Below are 19,733 nucleotides of genomic sequence, written 5' to 3'. Positions count from 1 at the left end.
ATACTTCCTCTCGCTTTTTTTTTCTCCTTCTAGGATTTCAATTATATATGTGTTAGGGTGTTTGATAATTATTTATCTGTTAGGGTGCCACAGATCGAAAAGTCTCTTTTCATTTTCCTCCAATGCTGTTTGGAATAATTTTTATCCATCTGTTTTTGTGGACATAGATTCTTTCTTTTGATATTTCAGATCTGTTAATGAGTCCGTCTTGTGAATTTATATTATTTTCATTTTAATTATATTAGTTGTCAATTGTAAAATTTCTGTTACTGGTGTTCCAGATGTCTCCCTAGATGCTAGAAACAGCATCTAAGGTTATCATACTGCTCCAGGTGCAGCAAAAGAACCATGCAGCAAAAGTCCCTCAAAGAGTAAAAAGATAGTAATGAGAACATCTTGAGGCATGAGGAAGACAAATTGGATAAACCCAATCACCTGAACAGGGACAGTATACCTCAAAGCAGTGAGGCACGGGGTTGGATAAGGACCAAGCATGCATGGAAGCTGTCTGGGATCAGTGTTTTGTCCAATAGTGTGGGGTTACTAAGTAGCTCAAAACTAAGGTCCTCAACTCGTAGCGCCCCCCCCCCCACCAAATGGTTTGGCAACTGCACTATGGCTGCCATGGTGTAGCAAGTCATCTACCTGCTCATTTGATCCTTTTTGCCCTTTGCTGTTTAACCTTGATGTGAGGAGTGAGCTCCATAGGGAAGATACAGGACCATTTTCTTAACCATCACACCCAGGTGTGAAGCATCTTGTTAATAATTGGCTCAGGGGCCTGTCCATTGTTGGTCAAACTGTGGACCATCAGGAGCTTTATTATTTTGCCCCTTGGTGCATTTCCTCATTCTTGCCTACACTAACATTTCCATTTGGTCCTTTATTTCAAAGCTCTCCTTTGAGATCCCCCATTTGTTCAATTAGACTTAGTTTATTTTCCTTTAATTCTTTGAACATTTTTGTAATAGCTTCTTTGGAGTCTTTGCTAAATCAGACATCTGGGTCAATTTGGAGTTACTCTCTATTAATTTTTTTTTCTTTAGCATTGGCTCTTAGTTGCTTTCTTTCCTTTTTTTTTTTTCACCCCCTAACACCTAGTAATTTTTGGTTGAAAATTGAACTTGCAGATAATTATGTTGTTATGACGAGATTAGGTTTTGTGCTATGGAGGGTTTTGCAGTATTAACTGCTGATGTCTCAACTTAAGTTTCTGTGTGTTTGTTGATCTTGTCTATTTTATAAGCATGTCTCCTTAGGGCATCGTCTTGTGCCTGTACACTTTTATGGTCAGTAAATTATTTGAACAAAGGCTACGGTCAAATACTTTAGGACATCAAGGCTTTCCACTGAAGCCAGGATGTATGTGGATGAGGAATATATTCAGTATGGACCATTAAATACACAAGTCTCTAGGCTTTTAATTTTTTACCTAGTTCTTTTAGATCTTCTATACAAATATAATCTAGTACACAGTGGAGTGTGTAGAGAGTTTATAGTCATGATCTCCTCTGGCTCTCTCACTTCCCAAATCTGTCCATTAAGTATATTGTTGTTTTGCCATTGCCTTTGATCCAAGCCTATCATTTCTGGGGATAAAGCTATAGGAGTTTGTGTGTGTGTGTGTGTGTGTACGTGTGTGTGTGTGTGTGTGTGTGTGTGTGTGTGAATTCTTAATCCATTGTTAGAAATTTACTAGTTAACCAGTAGCCTTTCTAGATGACACCATAACAAACATCACTGCATATAGATCTTTGTATCTTAAATCATTAGTTTAGGCTAGATTCTTCAAATGAATATCTATGTTAAAAGATAATGAAGTTTTAAAAGGTTTTTATGTATAGTACCCTGTTGTTTTCTGGCTGGTAGGCAATTTTGCATACTTTAAAATTTTAACGTGGTCATTATCTTGAATAGATATTATTGTATCTCATTAATAGGTATCACTATATCTCATTAAGTAGAGTTGATATTGGGGATAGGCAGGCTTTAGGGAACCTGATGGCTGAGAGCTGTGCTTGGATGTTGAGAAGGAATTGCATCCTGGATTGCTATTGTTAATGACTTATGACATCCAGCAGGTTCTTACCAACCCATTGTCCCTGGGGCCTGGAGAAAACATCCTCCCCATTCTGGCCATCCAAGGCTAAAAACTCCCTTTTTCTGACATGTGCAAGGAGTAGATGACACACAGCCCATTCTCTGAAATTTATGTTTTGTTTTTTTTTATTATTTTATTATTCATATGTGCATACAAGGTTTGGGTCATTTCTCCCTCCTGCCCCCACCCCCTCCCTTACCACCCACTCTGCCCCCTCCCTCTCCCCCCCCAATACCCAGCAGAAACTATTTTGCCCTTATTTCTAATTTTGTTGAAGAGAGAGTATAAGCCATAATAGGAAGGAACAAGGGTTTTTGCTGGTTGATATAAGGATAGCTATACAGGGAGTTGACTCACATTAATTTCCTGTGTGTGTGTGTTTACCTTCTAGGTTAATTCTTTTTGATCTCACTTTTTCTCTAGCCCCTGGTCCCCTTTTCCTATTGGCCTCAGTTGCTTTTAAGGTATCTGCTTTAGTTTCTCTGTGTTAAGGGCAACAAATGCTAGCTAGTTTTTTAGGTGTCTTACCTATCCTCACCCCTCCCTTGTGTGCTCTCGCTTTTATCATGTGCTCAAAGTCCAATCCCCTTGTTGTGTTTGCCCTTGATCTAATGTCCACGTATGAGGGAGAACATACGATTTTTGGTCTTTGGGGCCAGGCTAACCTCACTCAGAATGATGTTGTCTAATTCCATCCATTTACCAGCGCCATTCTCTGAAATTTAATGACATATAACTCAGCTTTTCAGGGCTGACTCCTCCCATGTCTACCTACCCCAATAAAAATTTGAGGACTTGGAACCTCAAGCACAGCTCTTCTCCTTGAGCCTGCCCATCCTCCCATCTGGAGGACACACTTTTACTTTGTTTTGTACTTATAAAACTACTCCTGCTTAAGTGTCCTCTAACCATCCTTGAATTCTTTCTCTGATAAGGCCAGGATCTTTCCACTCCCTCACCTACCCCACCTACCCCAACCTGTGGAGATTTACTCCTCTCTCCTTATTTGGAAAGACCAAATAATTACCCATTAACTTACCTTTTGTATCTTAAATTGTAATTACTGAATTAACATGTTAATAATTTTAGCTCTTGGTGTATATTCTCTCTCTTCTGCCTTCTTCTTGCTTGTACGAAGATAGTTTTGCTGTTCAAAGTCATTTGAAAGCTTTATCCTAGCCAGCCCTAACTGAAAAGTAATATTCTATAACTCTTAGACTCTAATGTAAGACCAAAGTGGTGAAAATATGTAAAAACATCCCTTTAGAAAACCAAGAGGCAACAAAGTTTGCATAATATCTGCATCCCTGTTTCATTTTGTCATAAAATAGTTTGGGTTAAAAAATAAGATGAAAAGAAACTAGTAGGTAGAAGATGAAGAGATCTAAAAAGTTTATTTTATAAAGGAGAGTATTTTTTGATAAGAAAGGATTTTGAATGTAAATAAGGCTTTGTCCTAAAAACAAAAGATTTTACCAAAAAGTAAACAGGCAAATTTGGACAAAACCAGAAAGCAAAAAGCATGTTGCAGAAGGGTTTTGTTAAGGTTTATGTCAGGGGTTTTGGAGTCATGAGTTGGAAGAAAAAGTTACCAAGACAAGGGAGTAGGGGAAGCAGAGGTTTATTAGGACACTGTTAAGAGAAACAACTGGCAGACAAGCACAAGGGAATGCTATACTGATATGAAGGTTACTGCAATCTTTTTTGGAGTTACTTGGGGTTTTGCTGGTTGTTTGTTTTTTTCTTGTGAGCCTTGTTGGTAGGTTGTTTCTCCCTCGGAACATAGTTTGACTCTAACTGAACATTTCACATGCTCAGGCTTTACTTCCTCATTCCAGCATTTCATTCACAGGCCCTTACTTCCTCATCTTGTTGGGCTAGTCATATTTTGTTCCTCCATGCTTCCTTAAGGGACAACTTTCCTGCGTTATTGATGCTGAAATACAGTTGATAGAATATGGTATAACAGGAGAAAACATTAAAAAAATTATAGGTAAGAGGACATTTGCTAGATAAAGATGTTTTTACATGATAAAAATAAGGTTTTGCCTTTAAGTAAAATGGAAGCAACAGGTAAGGACAAAACTAGGAGGACAAAAACATGCCACAAAAGGAGTGTTGTAGAGTGTATAATGACATATAATTGGCAAAGAGCATAATTCTCTGTTGATAAATTTATAAAAGGGTCTCTAAAAGCTTCACCTTAAGTCCGAGTAAAGTTGGACCCAAAGTGCCTTGTTCATCTCCTCTCTGAGAAGACCTGCTTTCCTCTGTGAAAGTGTATTCTTCTCTTAAATTGCTTTTCTACATTTCCCATCTTGCTTGAAATCTCTCACAGGAATCTCCTGGTAACAGAGTTACCTAAGTAATTCTCTGTTGTTGGAAATTTAGGTCACTTCCTGGCGTTCACTCCTCTATAAAGAATGTTTCCAAAATATCTGAATAATCAGAGCTCATTCGTATTTTAAATATCTTCTTCCAGGTCCCCAAATTGGTATTGTTTTCTCAAAAAGAGTAAGTGCTTTTGGGAATTCTTTCATATTTTTTACATTATAAAATAGTGAAGTATGAGGATTTTTACATTTTACACTTTTTCTCATTTGCATATTTTGACAGTGATGACAAAATTCTACTCGAGAGTTTGACTAGTTGTCTTTTTCCTGTGTGAGTTTTTATATACTCTTGTTCTCTTATCTTTTGAGAATTACTGATTTTGTTATCAATTTATAGGAACCTTTTTTGGAATGGTTATTAACTTTGGGCTGAATTGGTTGCTAATAATCTTACTATCACTGTGTTGGCATTTTGTTTTAGGTCTGGGTTGCTGGATAGTGGTAGTTTTTATGTAAGATTGAATGTTTTTATGTAGCCAAATATGTTAGTCATTTTCTTCTGTGATTTATTCTGTTGTCTTTTAGCCTAAAAAGTCAGCCCTTCCCCTTTGTTAGTTTGAATCAAATGAAATTGATACCTTGATAGTTAAAAATGATTGAATTAAAGCATTTCATATGATTTAACCTGAAAGTTTTCTTGAGGTGTGTTCATTTTCCTAACCGGACTATTTTATTCCTGATGGTCTAACAAATAAAGAACAAAATATATGCAGAAAACAATCTTGAATAAAGTTACATGTGAAAAATTAGCTGCCATTTCATTATAGTGGTCTGTTTTGTAATAAATAAATAAAGTGGGGGTTAATTATATGGTGAAGAATTTGGAGTTACCATAACAATGTATTATTTAATTGCCCTTGTATAATAGATATTTTTGTAATGAAGCAGTACTTTTGATTATGTGATTTTATTAACATGATAGTTTTCATGAATGAAAATAAGAATTATTTTTTTAATTTTGCAAGGTGAGCTCACAAGGGTACTAGCAAGAGAAAGGTATCTGATTATAGAATGAAAGCTCAAAAAGTAATGTATTCATTATATTTATGTATATTATTTTATACATTAGAACTCTAAAAGAAATATACCAGCATAGCTTAGGAATCAAGTTTCTGACAGTACATTTTTGTTTTTATTTTTAGTATTAAAATTACAAAAATTACTAGCATATAATAGTTGTACAGAAGATACATTGTGATATTTACATCTGTTTACAATATATCTTAGTTAGGTTTACCCCTTCCATCAGTCTCCCTCCTCCTTCCCCCCTTCTTAGAACAATTTCAACAGATTTCATTCTTCTATTTTTATATATGAATACAAAATACACTGACCATATTCACCTCATTCACACTTTCTTTATGTTCTCTTCCTTCTTTCTCACTGGTACCTGCCCATGGAAAAAACCTGTTTTACACTCCTGTCCTTCATTTTTTTAAAGGTGTGTATTGACAGCCCAAGAGGTTTCACCTTTGCATTTCAGATATATATAGTGCCTTAATCAGATTAACCACCCCATTACTTATTCTTTCTCTACACTCTGCTCCCTAATATTTCAACAACTTATGGTAAATTATGTTACATTATATTATATTCATATATAGATGGGATGTTTCAATATTTTTCATTCTTTTCCTCTTGCTACCTCCTGTAGTCCCCTCAGTCTCTCTCTGTCTCATATATATATGATCATATGTGTATTTATGTATACAAACTTTTTAATAATGAATAAGAACACCCATAGTTTTGTACTTTGTTTTAGCAGAAATCATTAATTATGATGAATTGTGACATATGCTAATAACTAAAACACCAGTATTTTATCATCTGTATCATTTTCACTTTTTTACTAAGCTTTAAAATTTTAATAGTCTTAAAACCTTTATTCTTTTCCTTTTTAAAGCTTTTTCTGTTTGTCATAATACCCATTTCCCTGGTCTGCCTGGTCATCCCATTTTGATAACAGATAGGATTAAGGATAAAAAAGGAAAAGAAAAATTGTTCCCATTTGCAGTATTTTTTAGGCCTTTCAATATGCATTACATTTTTAAATTGTGGGTTTACTTTTTTTCCTCTCATTTTTGAAAATCTGATCATTTTATATATGTAGTTTTATAGTCATCTAAAAGTGTAGTGTTAGTGTTTCTGTTTTATAGCACTTAAAAATTTGACATCCATGGTACTTCGTCATGAGATTATACTTTATTTAACCCTTCTCCTTTTTGGGAATGCTTTTCTATTTTGAGAAACATTGTGATGAGCATGCTAGCATAGTCAAGGAAACAAAAGCCCTCAGTGATCTCACAGTGAAGACTAGAATACAGTTCTTTTGACAACTACTCAACCTTTTGCCTTTTTTCTCTCTCACATTAAACTTGGGCATATATGAAACATGCCCTCTATGCAAATATTCCATCTAGAAAATCTCACAGTAAATCATTAAAATAAAATGAATTGGTTTCTATAACACAGTTATAATACTATAAAATAATTATATGTTTGACCTTTTGTTAGTTAATCTCTATCATTATGCCTTTTGTATTTATATATATTTTTGGCAGTGCTGGGGATCAAACCCAGGTCCTTGCATGCTGAGCACATGCTCTGCCACTGAGCCACACCTCTATCCCCTCATTGTGCATTTCAAATGCAGTGGTTCAAATAGCTAGATGTTTAACATATGTTTGGGTAGAAAATAACATGTTATAAAAGCTTTCTAGTACGTCTAGCTCATGTTACTGAGTAGGAAAGTACATAGTTTCTACTTTATCTTAAAGCTGCTTCCTTTCCGGATGTAAACTTTAACTTATTAAAAGGTTATTTGAGTATTTAGGCATCAACACTGAAGCTAGAGAATGAAGGAAACCAAGAAAGAGAGAAGGTACTCATTTTGAAAGAATATAGAGATAGTCTGTAGAATTTTTATAGAAAATTTGAATACATGTTAGTTGTAAAAACAGTCTGTACAGTATCCAGTCAACCAGGTGGGGGAACCAAAGGATGGTGAAATTTCAGCATTTGTGCAACTGAGGATGACCAAGGAGAAAGAAATCCTACGTATAGGGTTCTGCATGAGTGAAAGTAGAGGGAAGAAAATGCAGGACATCCATGGGAAACAATGAGAGGCCATATGTTGCCAAAATGTTGGCTATGAGTATGAAAATGATTGAGAAATAAGAGTAAAAGAATAAGCTTGGGATATTGTTGATGACTTTGAAAATTAAAGTGATAAAGTTTGTGCTTGACTCTGGAAGCAATGGAAAGTTATTGAGGTGTTTTAAAAGTAGCACCTTAATTGGAACCTTGCTTTGTGAAGGTAACTTTAGCTCTGCATATAGAACTACAAGAATAAGTAGAAAGGATACAACCACACTTTAGATTGGGAGTCAACAACAGTCTAGTTAAGGGGTCTGCCTTTATTATAAAGACCAAATAAATATTGTAAGATTTATGGGCCATACAGTGTCTATCATGGCTATTCAGCATTGCCACTTATAGCCATAGGTAATTTGTAAATATAAATGTGGCTGTGTATGGTATAGTATATAAGCAGAAATGTTAATAGTATTAGATCATAAATATAGCCTCTCAAACAGAGCCTTAAGGATGTTGTACCCTTGTGTTCAGTTTCACCTCTTTAGACCTCATCTGTGAAATACATCTATAAAATGACATCTTTCTCTGTTTTTTACTAAAGGAAATAGCTATTAAACAGTTTTTATACACCCTTTAAATCATTTAGAGAAATGTTTGATAAAACCCTAAGATAGATTTGTTACTAGAAATGGAATACATTTTGCTTCTTTTTTTTCTCATTTTCTTGGTCTTTATTTAAGCCAACTTGGTGGTAAGTTCTAGAGGCAAGATAAATCTACTTTTGAGCTATTCATAGTATTTCTAGCTTAGACCTTGATCCTAAGGGGTAGAATTATAGTAACTGTTAAAATGAAATGTAGCTAGAAATATGATAAGCTGTTGGTATGTGTATCTGCCATAGTGAGATTATGTTTACTTTCAAGGAAACTGAACAGAATCTATACTGCAAACAGTGTTTAATATTTTTTAAATTATGTATCTGAAAAAGCTTAATGAAAATGAGCTTTTTAAATGGTACTCACAACTGTTACAATCATTAATGGTAGCATCTCAAGGCTAAAGGGAATTTAGTTTTAACTTCATATAGTCTTTTTCTGGCAATTAAAAAGGATTAGATTTATCTTTTCTTCCTTATGAAAGTTGTTAAACAAATGTTTATTAAGCTCTGAAGTAGTATAGAGTTCTTAACATAGATATGGATTCAAATCCAAATTCTGATATCAGCTTTGTGGGCTAGGTAAACTTACTCATCTAAAAGATAAAGTTAAGAATGAGTGCCTTGTTAGGATTTTGTTAAATGAGATAGGTAAGATGCTTAGCACGAGGCCTGGAACATTATAAGTTTGATTCAACAAATGATAGTTATCATGTTTTTTCCCCAGGCTCCCTCCTCTCTTCCCCTCCCCTGCCCTGCCCTTTCCTTCTCCCCTTACCCCCGTCCTTCGCCTGTGCCATGTTGGCTGGGAATCATATGACATTCAGAAGTTACAACTTACATTTATTTGGAGCTCATGAGATTGCTTTAAGAACTGCCATTTTAGGTTGAAGAAAATGTGGTATTTATATATAATAGAATTTTATTCAGTCATAAAAAAGAATGAAATTTTGTCCTTTACAGGTAAATGGGTGGAAATGGAGAACATTATCTTAAGTGAAGTTAGCCAGGTTCAGAAAGCCAAAGGCCACATGTTTTCTCTCATACGTGGAATATAGACTTAGTACAAATAACGGCAATATTATTATAAACAGGTCACACTTAGGGGAGGTCACATATGAAGGGGGAGAGGATAGAAGAAAAAAATTAAGAAGGTGAATATGGTTGATGTACTTTCTATACAAGAATGAATATAGAATTTTTAAACCAGTTGAAACCACCATAAGAAGGGGACTAAAGTAGAAGGAAAAATAGAGGAGATGAACCAGTTTGGTCCATATATACATGGAAGTGCTACAAGGAAATACCCTGTGTAGCTATCTTAACCAAAAATGTCATTATTTTTCTTTTTCTGTTTTTCTTATACAAAATCAGAGAACAGGAGAGTAGAACAGGTCCTGCCTGGGAGAGGGGGATTGGTACCATTGGGAAGGGGGAGGAGGGAGCAGAAGGATGAAGGAGTGGGAATATGGTGCAAATACTGTGTACACATGTATATAAATGGAAAAATGGTATCTGTTGAAACTATTACAAGAATGAGGGGTGTGAATAAAGGAGAATGGTGGAAGGGGTGAATTCAAGTATGATATATTTAATATATTGTAAGAATTTTGCAAATGTCACAGAGTACCCCCACCCAGCACAATAATTAAATGCCATTTTATTATTAAATAGGTTGGTTAATTATCACTCTGTGCAGGCTACATAGTTCAAAATTTGCAAGGTTGTTTACTTCAAATCTAAACTTACTGAGCATTAATTATATCCAGACAGATCATAGCTGCTAATGATAGAGAGCTAAGACAGTTGTCTTCAAGAGGCTCTTAAACTTACAGCAAAGATAGACAACAAAATGAGTAGATTTACTGAAGATGGTAAGTGTGTTGACACATGTATGCCCAGGGCATTACAGGACCAGAAAGCAGGGAATTGTAACCACTATGAAAGAATTAGGAAGAAAATAAACTGAAATGGAGGAGGTTTTCTGAAAATGATGTCACTTTAGCTGAGCTTTGAAAGAATAAGTTGTGGAGACAAGGGAAACTTTTAGGTTTATCTGTATATATAATGCACTTTTATTGACATGCATTAGAAAAAAAATGGCTGTGACTTTGGACAAGTTACTTTACAAGGTTGTCACTATTAAAAGAAATTACAGATTTATGCTTCTAGTCAAGATAGAGTGACAGGAATTAGATTTACTTTCCTTCTTGAAACAATAAAAAACTGGACAAAATACTTGAAACAGTAGCTCTCAATCCAGTGAAATCAAATATGAAAAACAGTGATTCCTGAGAGAAAGGCAAAAAAGTAACATGATCCCTATGATTTTCTTTACTTCCTACCTGTAGAGATTCCAGGTCATACCATAGGGAGGAGGAGCCCAAGCAGAACTTAGGGCTGTTGAGTTGAGAAGATGGAGCTGTGAGACCTGGGAAGCCCAAGTCTCTGGGATCACAGGACAGGAATGAACCACAGGAGATCTATACAGGGTCCCAATTCAGTGATCAGCAGACTGATGATCATCAAATGCATGCAGGGAAACTGTGGGAGGATCAGAGATCACTGCCTGAAGTGTTTGGAGGGAATAGTAACTTGCACTCGCACAGAATTGGGAAGAGTTCCATTTTTCACCAGCTAGTGTTAGAAACCTCTAATTCATGGTACTTCAAATTGGATTCTTAAAAGTGCCTTGCCTCAAAAGTGAAGGAAATTACACATGCAAAGTTAACCTGCCTAACAAAATAGAAACCAAGGGAACAAGTGTTTCCAATTACATTAATATGAACAATTATTATTTGTTATAAAATAAAACTTTAATAATGCTTTCAAGCAATTTCACTGTGTCCCAGAATAAAACACAATCTGTTCCTAGCAATTCAGAAATATGCAGTACTCAACAAAATAAAATTCACAATATCTGACATTCTACCAAAAATTACTGTGAATCCGAAAAAGCAAGGTAATATAGCATATGTTAAAGAAAAGAACAGGCCGGCTGAAACTGACACAGGATTTACACAGTAACAGGATTAATGGACATGCACTTTAATAGAGTTGTTTTGACTGTGTTGTGTATGGTCAAAAACCTATTAGTTTTTGGTTTTGGTTTTGGGTTTTTGTTTGTGAGACCGGGATTTGAATTAAGGGCTTCACATTTGCCAAGCAGGTGCTATATTGCTTAAGCCACACCACCAACTCTTTGGAGATCTATTAGAAAGAGTGAACAGACTGGTGGTGTTCATACCCCAGTCCCACTTGAAAAAAGAAAAAAAAAGAGTGAACCTACGTACTGGTGTAGAAGTCATAAAAAATAAAAATTCAAGACATGCAGAGTGTATGTTTGAAATTGATAAATTGCAGAAAATGGATTAGTGAACTAGCAAGCAGTAAAAGAAACTATCAGAGAAAAAAGACTCAAAGGAAAAGCTGTGAGCTATGGTATAATTTTAGTCTGCCAAATATATGATATACATGCAGTTGGAATCACCAAAAGAAGGGAATGGAGACAAGAGAAAAAAAGTGAAGAAATAATGACCAAACTTTTTACAAGTTTTGACAGTTAATAAATCAATACATCCCAAAAGCTCATTGAAGAAAACAACATCAAAACATACCTTAATCAAATAGCTTTCTAAAACAAGAAGAAAGTCTTAGAAATAGATAAAGACAAAGTATATATTCATTATTACATATAAAGGAACAAAGGCAGGTATAAAGCAGATTCCTTATTGGAAGCAATGTGAACTACAGGACAGTAGAGCAATGTCTTTAAAAGATTGAAAGAAAATGTTTATAAGCTTACAATGCTATACTGTGGGAGAATATCTTTTAAAATGATGATCTTTTGAATGTTTTCTTCAAAGACTCAGAAAAACAGAACTAATTCCATCCCAGAACATGCACTGCAACAGTGTCACAGGATACCCTTTTAGCATTAGGAAGATGATCCCAAGTAGAAACATGGGGTGACAAAAAAATTGGTAAGTGATGGGTGATATGTTGAAGATACATACTTTAAATTCTAAAGCAAAAACTCAAATAATACAATGAGTTAAAACTAATAAGTCCACGAAGAATATAAAATAGAATTATAAACTATACAACCTAAGTGAAAACAGGTTGGAAGAAGGGGAATAAAGAACACATGGGCCAAATAGGAACTAAATAGCAATATGGTAGATTAATAATTACATGAAATCTGAATACCCAAACTAACAGGCAGAGTTTTTCAGTCTGAACAAAAGAGCAATATCTAACTATGTATTGCCTGTTTAAGAAAAACAGTTGAAATATAAAGATACTAGCAGGTGAAATGATGGAAAAAAAGGATACCCAACTAAAACTTAGAATTTTTAAGACATCTGTCCTCCCCAAGTTAATGTGTACATTCAGTCCAGTCCCATGCATGATCCCAGCAGGACTTTTAAAAAGTAAATTGAAAAGTTTATTCTAAAAATTGAGAATTCCAATGAGCTAGAAGAGCCAAAACCTATTTGAAAAAGAAAGAGAAAATTAGAGTAATTACTCTACCTGATTTTAAGAGCTAATGTAAAGCTATAGTAATTGAGACAGTGTGGTATTGAGATTGACAAACTGATCAATAGACCAAAATAAAGATTCTGGAAAGAAATTTTATATAGATATCTATAGGAAACTGATATTCGACAAAGGTGCAAATGCAGTTGAGTGAAGAGATGATAGCCTTCCCACAACAGCTGAATGGCCATGTACCAACATTTTTTTTAAAAAGGTTTTCACTGCATACCTTGCATACATACAAAAATTAACTAAAATGTTTCATAGAATTAAATGTAAAACATTAAACTGTAAAACTTCTAGGTATAAATATAGGACATATCTTTATGAATTGTGATTAAAGATTTCCTAGCTGTAACTAATGATTTATAAAAGAGGGAATTGATGGATTGGATTTTATCAAAAGTCCAGTTGAACCATGTAAAATTTACATATCACATATGGGACAAATTAATTTTGTTATAATAAGGAATAATGGAAACTCAATAATTTGAAAACAATCCAAAAAATGTGCAAAAGATATGAGCATCCATTTTGCCCAAGAAGATATATGGATAATTAATATGAAATGAAAAGATGCTCAACACCATCGGTCATTAGAGAATAGAGATTAAAACCACAATGAAGTACTACTAACACCTATTAAAATTGAAATTAAAAAGACTGCTTATACCAAGTGATAACTAAGACATGAAATAGTGGAGCTCTCTTACTCTACTGATGAGAAAGTAAAATCATTATAGAAACAGTTTGGTAGTTTCTTAAACGTACTGTTACCATATAACCCAGACAAACCAATCCTAAGAGATACCCAAGAGATATGAAAGCACATATTTATGCAAAGATTCATACTAGATATTGGTAGCATTTAAAAATACTATCAGGAAAGGAGAACTTGCAAATGATTTGAATAATTTTTGACAGGTTAATACATAAAGAAATTGTGGCACATCCTTGCAACAGAATACGGAACTTTTGACAGACACAGCACCTTGAATGAATGACATTCAAAATAAATATGCTGAGTTTAAAAGTCAGGTAACTTAAATTTGTACAATTTATTGCAGTTCAATTAAACATTAACAAAGCTGGAAATATTTAAAAGTAGAAATAATACATGACTGGCATAATGTGAGCATGCACTGAATAGTTTATTTTATTATCTAATAAGATCCTTGAGGTCAGAAACTATGTCTCCTCATCTTTTTATCCTCTTCGTACTTTACATGCACCTTACACACAAGTACAATACCCTATACATAGGGTATAGTTTATAACATTTTTTGGACAAATGGAAGTTTTAAATCTTCAATGATAAAATATAATGTCAAAACTCTGTAAGGGCCTAACAGTGCTCTAACACATGATGTGGATTTTCAGTTTCTCTCCTATAAGTCGGTTAAGAGTTATTATATATTCCTTTTGTATAATGAGAGCATATGATAATAAAGAATTGAGGATATTGTTCAAAAACCATATAATCTAGTCCTGACTTTGCAAAATGTTGCAAATTAACTTTGTTTCCAAGCTTGAGTTTTGTTTTGTTTTTTTTTAGCTTAGCCTCAATTTATCTCTACTTCCCCGTCTTTAACAATCTTAAAACCATTGTTGGCAGGTGGAATGGCTTTAGCTTCACCAACTTCCAGAGTTTGCATAGTGGTAACTAGGAATTCAGGGAGCTAAGTATGCATGGAAGTAAGAAGGGTGAGCAAATGATTTAAATAGTTTAGTATGTAAACTGGTTTGTAGAAGGTAGGTTACTCTTTGCTTCTTTTTATATAGTCATGGCCCAAAGGATTGTGCTGATTTTAAGTGTTATATTCAACAGTATTTTGAGTGTGTTTATAAGGAAATAGGATGAGACTAAATAAGAGGAAATCTAGAATCAAAGGAAAAAATTTAGACTTTGGGGAATGGTTATCTCCATAAACTGTCATGAGATTAATTTGTCCTTTAGCTTAATTTTAGAAGCTTTTCTTTTTTTCTTGAGAGAGTGCATTCTCTTATCTCAATGTAGAGCTCACAAATGGAGTGAATAGAGTGAAGTAGTTGTACATGGCTACCATGGGGAAGGAAGGAAGCAGGTGGGGCTTGGACAATCCAGGATAATGGAAAGACTTCCAACCCTCTCTTCTCCCACCAAAGGATTCCTAGTACCTTTAGTAATTTTAAGTTCACTGTGATAAGAATTTCTAGGAGAAGCACAGTTTTCTTTAAATGATTAAAATTATAGTACACTATCTGTATTATTTTTTGTTATTGTGCTGTGGCACAATAATCAGTTTAAATTTTAATACAGCCTTTAAAACCTTACAGTAAAAGTTCATACTGTTCTGTTAATGTCAGTACAAAAATTTATAAGGGAACTATGTATTCAATTTTGGTGATACTTATCTAATTATACACTAATAATTTTGATGTAAGGAATATTAGTGACATACATTTTTTCACTTAAATTTCCTTCGTACAACATATTGTGACATTGAACCTTAAATATTTCCTTGTTTAAAAATTGTTTGAGAAGTTGCTGTATTGCATGCATTTGTATTTGGTATTATTTTCTTATTCAATAAGGTATAATTTCTGAATAACATTAGCATTACTTACCAATTTTAGATGGAATTCATACTGATCCTGGAGTCCAAAACATGCTGAAATAGTAGACATTTTGGCTACTATTTCTTAATTGGAATTTATCTCAGTTATCTCAATATTTCATAAACAAAAGTAAGTTATATCTGCATATACTCAAGCCCCCAAATATTTTCATTCTAAGCCAGGTTGTTTGATGATACTTAACTAAAAATGGATTACTGTATTTTTTTTGGAGGGGTCAGTATTGGGATTTGAACTCAGGGCTTGTGCTTGATACAGGCATTCAACTGCTTGAGCTACGCCTCCAGCCCTTTTTGCTTTGGTTATTTTGGAGATAGGGTTTTGGTTTTTTCCCAGGCTGGCCTTCACCATCAGCTTCCTATCTTAAGCTTCTTGCCATTGCTGGGATGACAAGTATGTGCCATCTTCTTAGCTTTTTCTGTTGAGATGAGTTCTCACAAACTTTTTTGCATGGCTGGCCTACAACTGTGATAGTCCTAATCTCAACCTCCCAGATATCTTGGGATTACAGATACACATTACTGTACACAGCTGTTAGGCAAGATGAGATCTTGTGAATTCCCTGCCCAGGCTGTCCTAGAATCATGATCCTCCCAATCTTAACCTCCCAAGTAGGGTGTGTGTGTGTGTGTGTGTGTGTGTGTGTGTATTGGTGCTGGGAATAAGAAGTAACTATAGTAGCAGAATGGTAGCAGCAAACTCTCTTCATTCCCTTCTCCAGCTGAGCTACTCTTTTTGAGCCAATAAGCAGGTAGGACCGGAACATCCTAGTCAAGTGGACTATTGTGATGGGTTCATTTCCTATTGTGAGACAAGATAGAGAGCCCAGAAGCTGTAGGGAAACCCTTGGGAAAGACTGGAGGACCAGGTGACTGAGAGAAAAAGGCTGCAACTTGAGAATCCCATAGCCATTCAACTTAACTCACTAGTCACACAGATGGGCAAAAAGTGAGAGAACATTCCCATCTGTATACCTTGTCCAAGAAAAATGTTTGATCAGTAAATCTAAGCAAAGTAAAAATTTTTGTAAACTAGATTACTTCTTAAAGTCTGGTCAATCTATCAATACGTTTATCCCCATAATTGGAATTTATCTCAGCCATCCCAATATTTCATAAACAAAATTTAGTAAGTTATATCTGCATAGGCAAATGTAGTTAGAATGGAATCATATTTCATTTACTAGGTCAAGTATTATGTTGGGCAAATGTTTCTTGTGAATAGAATCAAATCTGATGTATAGACTTCTATATCTACATAAATTAATTGCTTTTTTTTATCCCTCACTGGGGTTTGAACTCAGGATCTTCTATTACCACCCAAGTGCTCTGCCACTTGAGCCAGGCTTTAGTTATTTTTCAGATTGCATCTCAAGTTTTTGCCTGGAACTGGTCTCACACAGTGATCCTCCTACTTAAACCTCCTGCCACAGGTTCACAACACCATAGCTTGTTTGTTGAGATGGGGTCTTGCCAAGTTTTTGCCTGAGCTGGCCTTAAACCACAACCCTTCTGATCTCTGCCTCCCAAGTAGCTAGGAGCCACCACACCTGGTTCATAAATTCATTGCTTTGCTTTCATGAATAGCCTAATATCCTAGTAATTTAGAAGTATCTTTTTTTTTTTCTTAGTACTGGTGATTGAACTCAGGGCTTCACACTGCTGGGCAAGCACTCCACCACTTGAGCCACACACCTAGCCCTTTTGTTTTTGAGATACGGACTCCCTAACTTTGCCCTGACTGGCCTGAAACTCTACTCTCTTGCCTCCACCTCTCAAGTTCTGGGATTACAGGTGTGCCCCACCATGCCTGGCTGTGATCTCTGTCATTCTGTGTTATTAGATAGTAGAAGTAAGGTACTAAACTGTTCTTAAGATCCAGATTTGAAATCTGAGTCATATATTATAGATTATGGGATTAATTAGTAAAAAACAAATACATACTATTAATTGGTATTTTCCTGTCTTAATTATGTTTTAATTGGTAAAAATCTCTATGAAGTCCAAAAAGCTGCCGCATGTCTATCTTAGCCAATAAAGTATCTAAGATTTTCTATCTGTCTATCTATCTATCTACCACCTATCTAGCTGGCTAGCTATTTTGGCAGTACTGGGGTTTGAAATCAGGGCCTCATGCTTGCTAGGCAGGCACCCTATCACTTGAGCTACTCCGCCAGCCCTGAGGTTCTCTGTCCGTGGACTCTCACTGTTTACTAGGACACTGTCATATGTTTTTTGATTCTTGGTTTGCTTAGAAGCTGCTAGTTACAATGTCACTTCCTTTGCCTTCTACTTATGTAATGTTGCACAGTGTCAGGCTTCCACTGTGTGTGATAGATGGCAGAGATCACAAATACCCATCTTAGCCCAAAGAAATGCTTTGTTCTGCAAAGTATGAGTCTTCATGCTGACTGAAATTCTTGTGAAAAATTAACAAATTCAGTTAGATTAGGCTTGCATTGCTCCATGACAACAATCACTTAATGAGTATTGTCTACTTCTTTAGCTGGTGTTTGTGCTTTTCAGTTTTCCATACTCCCTGTGCTCCCTAACACCGATGGGAAGTCATTCCCACTTATCATCATGAACATATTAACTACTTGGCTCCATAGATGTTTTAGTATATAACTGCTAGACTATATTCAGGGGATATTGCAGTCTTCTACTGACATTTTTTTGGCAGCATATATATATATATATATATATATATATATATATATGTATATATACACACACACATTTTTTGGTGGTACTGGGATTTGAACTCAGGGCCTCACACTTGCTAGGGTAGTGCTCTATCAGGTGAGCCACGCCTCCAGCCCATTTTGCTGTAGTCTATTTTTCAGGTAGAATTTCACGGTATTTTGCCTAAGGCTGGCTTTGAATTGTGTTCCTTCTACCTGTGCCTCCAAATAGCTGGGATTACAGATGTGCAGTATCATGCCTAGCTGTGATGTTATATCACATATGTTTAATTATATATGTTCAATGCTTTATAACTTTCTAAAGCATGCTTACATACATTCTTCATACAAAAACATGATATAAAATACTATTTTTTTGGTCAGCTTCTCTCACTTCCAATCAGTCTTTTCCTTTGCCAATTAAATATTTCCAAAATTTGATTTCTCCTGTCCATCCTTCTGCTTTGGCCCCTATATCTGATTTGGAATTCTTTAATTGCTATGTAACTGAGCTCCTATGGCTATAGCAAATAATATATCAAAGTCCAGATCTGACCACATCATCCCCCTGTTTAAATTCTTCTAATCTCTCCATATTCTGTAGCACAGATTGTAACACTTTTTCTTAAAGGTTCAGATAGCAGATATTTTAGGCTTTGCTGATTGTAAGTTTACTGCTACAAATACTCAGCCTTGTTATTACATTGAGCTCAAAAGCTACCACAGACAAATGGCATGGGTAAACACGTGGCATGGGTGTTTTCCAATAAAACTTAGTTACAAAACCAGGCCTCTGGTTCAGGGCTTTAGTTTGTTAATCCCTGTTCTATGATATAAATGTTCCTCTCTGTCCTCTCACTTTTCTACCTGCTACTCTCCCTACTTGTTCCTTAAGTATTTTTGAAGACAGCATTCAAATTCTTTAGCTTTTCTGAGCACAACATATTCTATCTATATCAAATGATTTACTTCATGTTGTTATTTAGCAAAATATTCAAACCTTTCATTCTGAAATGATGAATTTGTTTAATCTTCTTAGGTTTTTATCTAGTTTATTGCTGTTTATGTGTGATAGAACAATAATGCCGCCATTTTATAAATCAGCGGCACCTCATGGAAAATGGAGCCATTCCCTTCCCCTTAACAAGGTTTCTCACGCTCCCAAAAACAAGCTCCACTCAAGCTCCACCTCCATCAGGGACCCCCGGCATATGCACCAAACCCTTACCCTCCCTCTCCTATAAAAGGCCATGCCTGGCCTGAACGCCTTCCCGTTTTCCTTTCCTCTTTCTGCACTACCTCGTACCTGCCATTAAACCCTGCCCTTGGACGTGAGTTTTCTCGTGAGCTTTCTTTGAGAGCGGCGTTTTTCCTAACAATGTGTTATTTTGTTATATGTGTTTATTGTGTTATGGCAAACTAAATTCTTAAGTTCTAAGAACACTTTTTAACAAATCACTCATAAAATTGTAACCTTGGTGTAATCCATATTTGGATACCATCAGTGATTCTCCTATAGATCTCAGAAATAAGCTCAGTAGTTACAAGCTAGTTTAGTTTTAGTCTTAACATCTATACTGTATCAAGGTTCACTGAATGGATAATTTTAATTCTGTTTGTCAGAATTAGTGGGGTAAGTTGAATTGTATT

The 19,733-nt window shown here is 35.2% G+C and overlaps 1 protein-coding gene across 1 annotated transcript in view; it reads left to right on the top strand.

Moving 5' to 3' along the window:
- The window catches only part of Rsrc1 (arginine and serine rich coiled-coil 1), a 426,533-nt gene that overhangs the window by 215,474 nt on the left and 191,326 nt on the right, over positions 1-19,733 (top strand). The window lies entirely within an intron of this gene.

Source organism: Castor canadensis, chromosome 5 (genome assembly GCF_047511655.1).
Source record: "Castor canadensis chromosome 5, mCasCan1.hap1v2, whole genome shotgun sequence".
Taxonomy (NCBI): Eukaryota; Metazoa; Chordata; class Mammalia; order Rodentia; family Castoridae; genus Castor; species Castor canadensis.
Note: the sequence above shows the minus strand (reverse complement) of the source record. Positions and strands in the feature narration are given on the sequence as shown.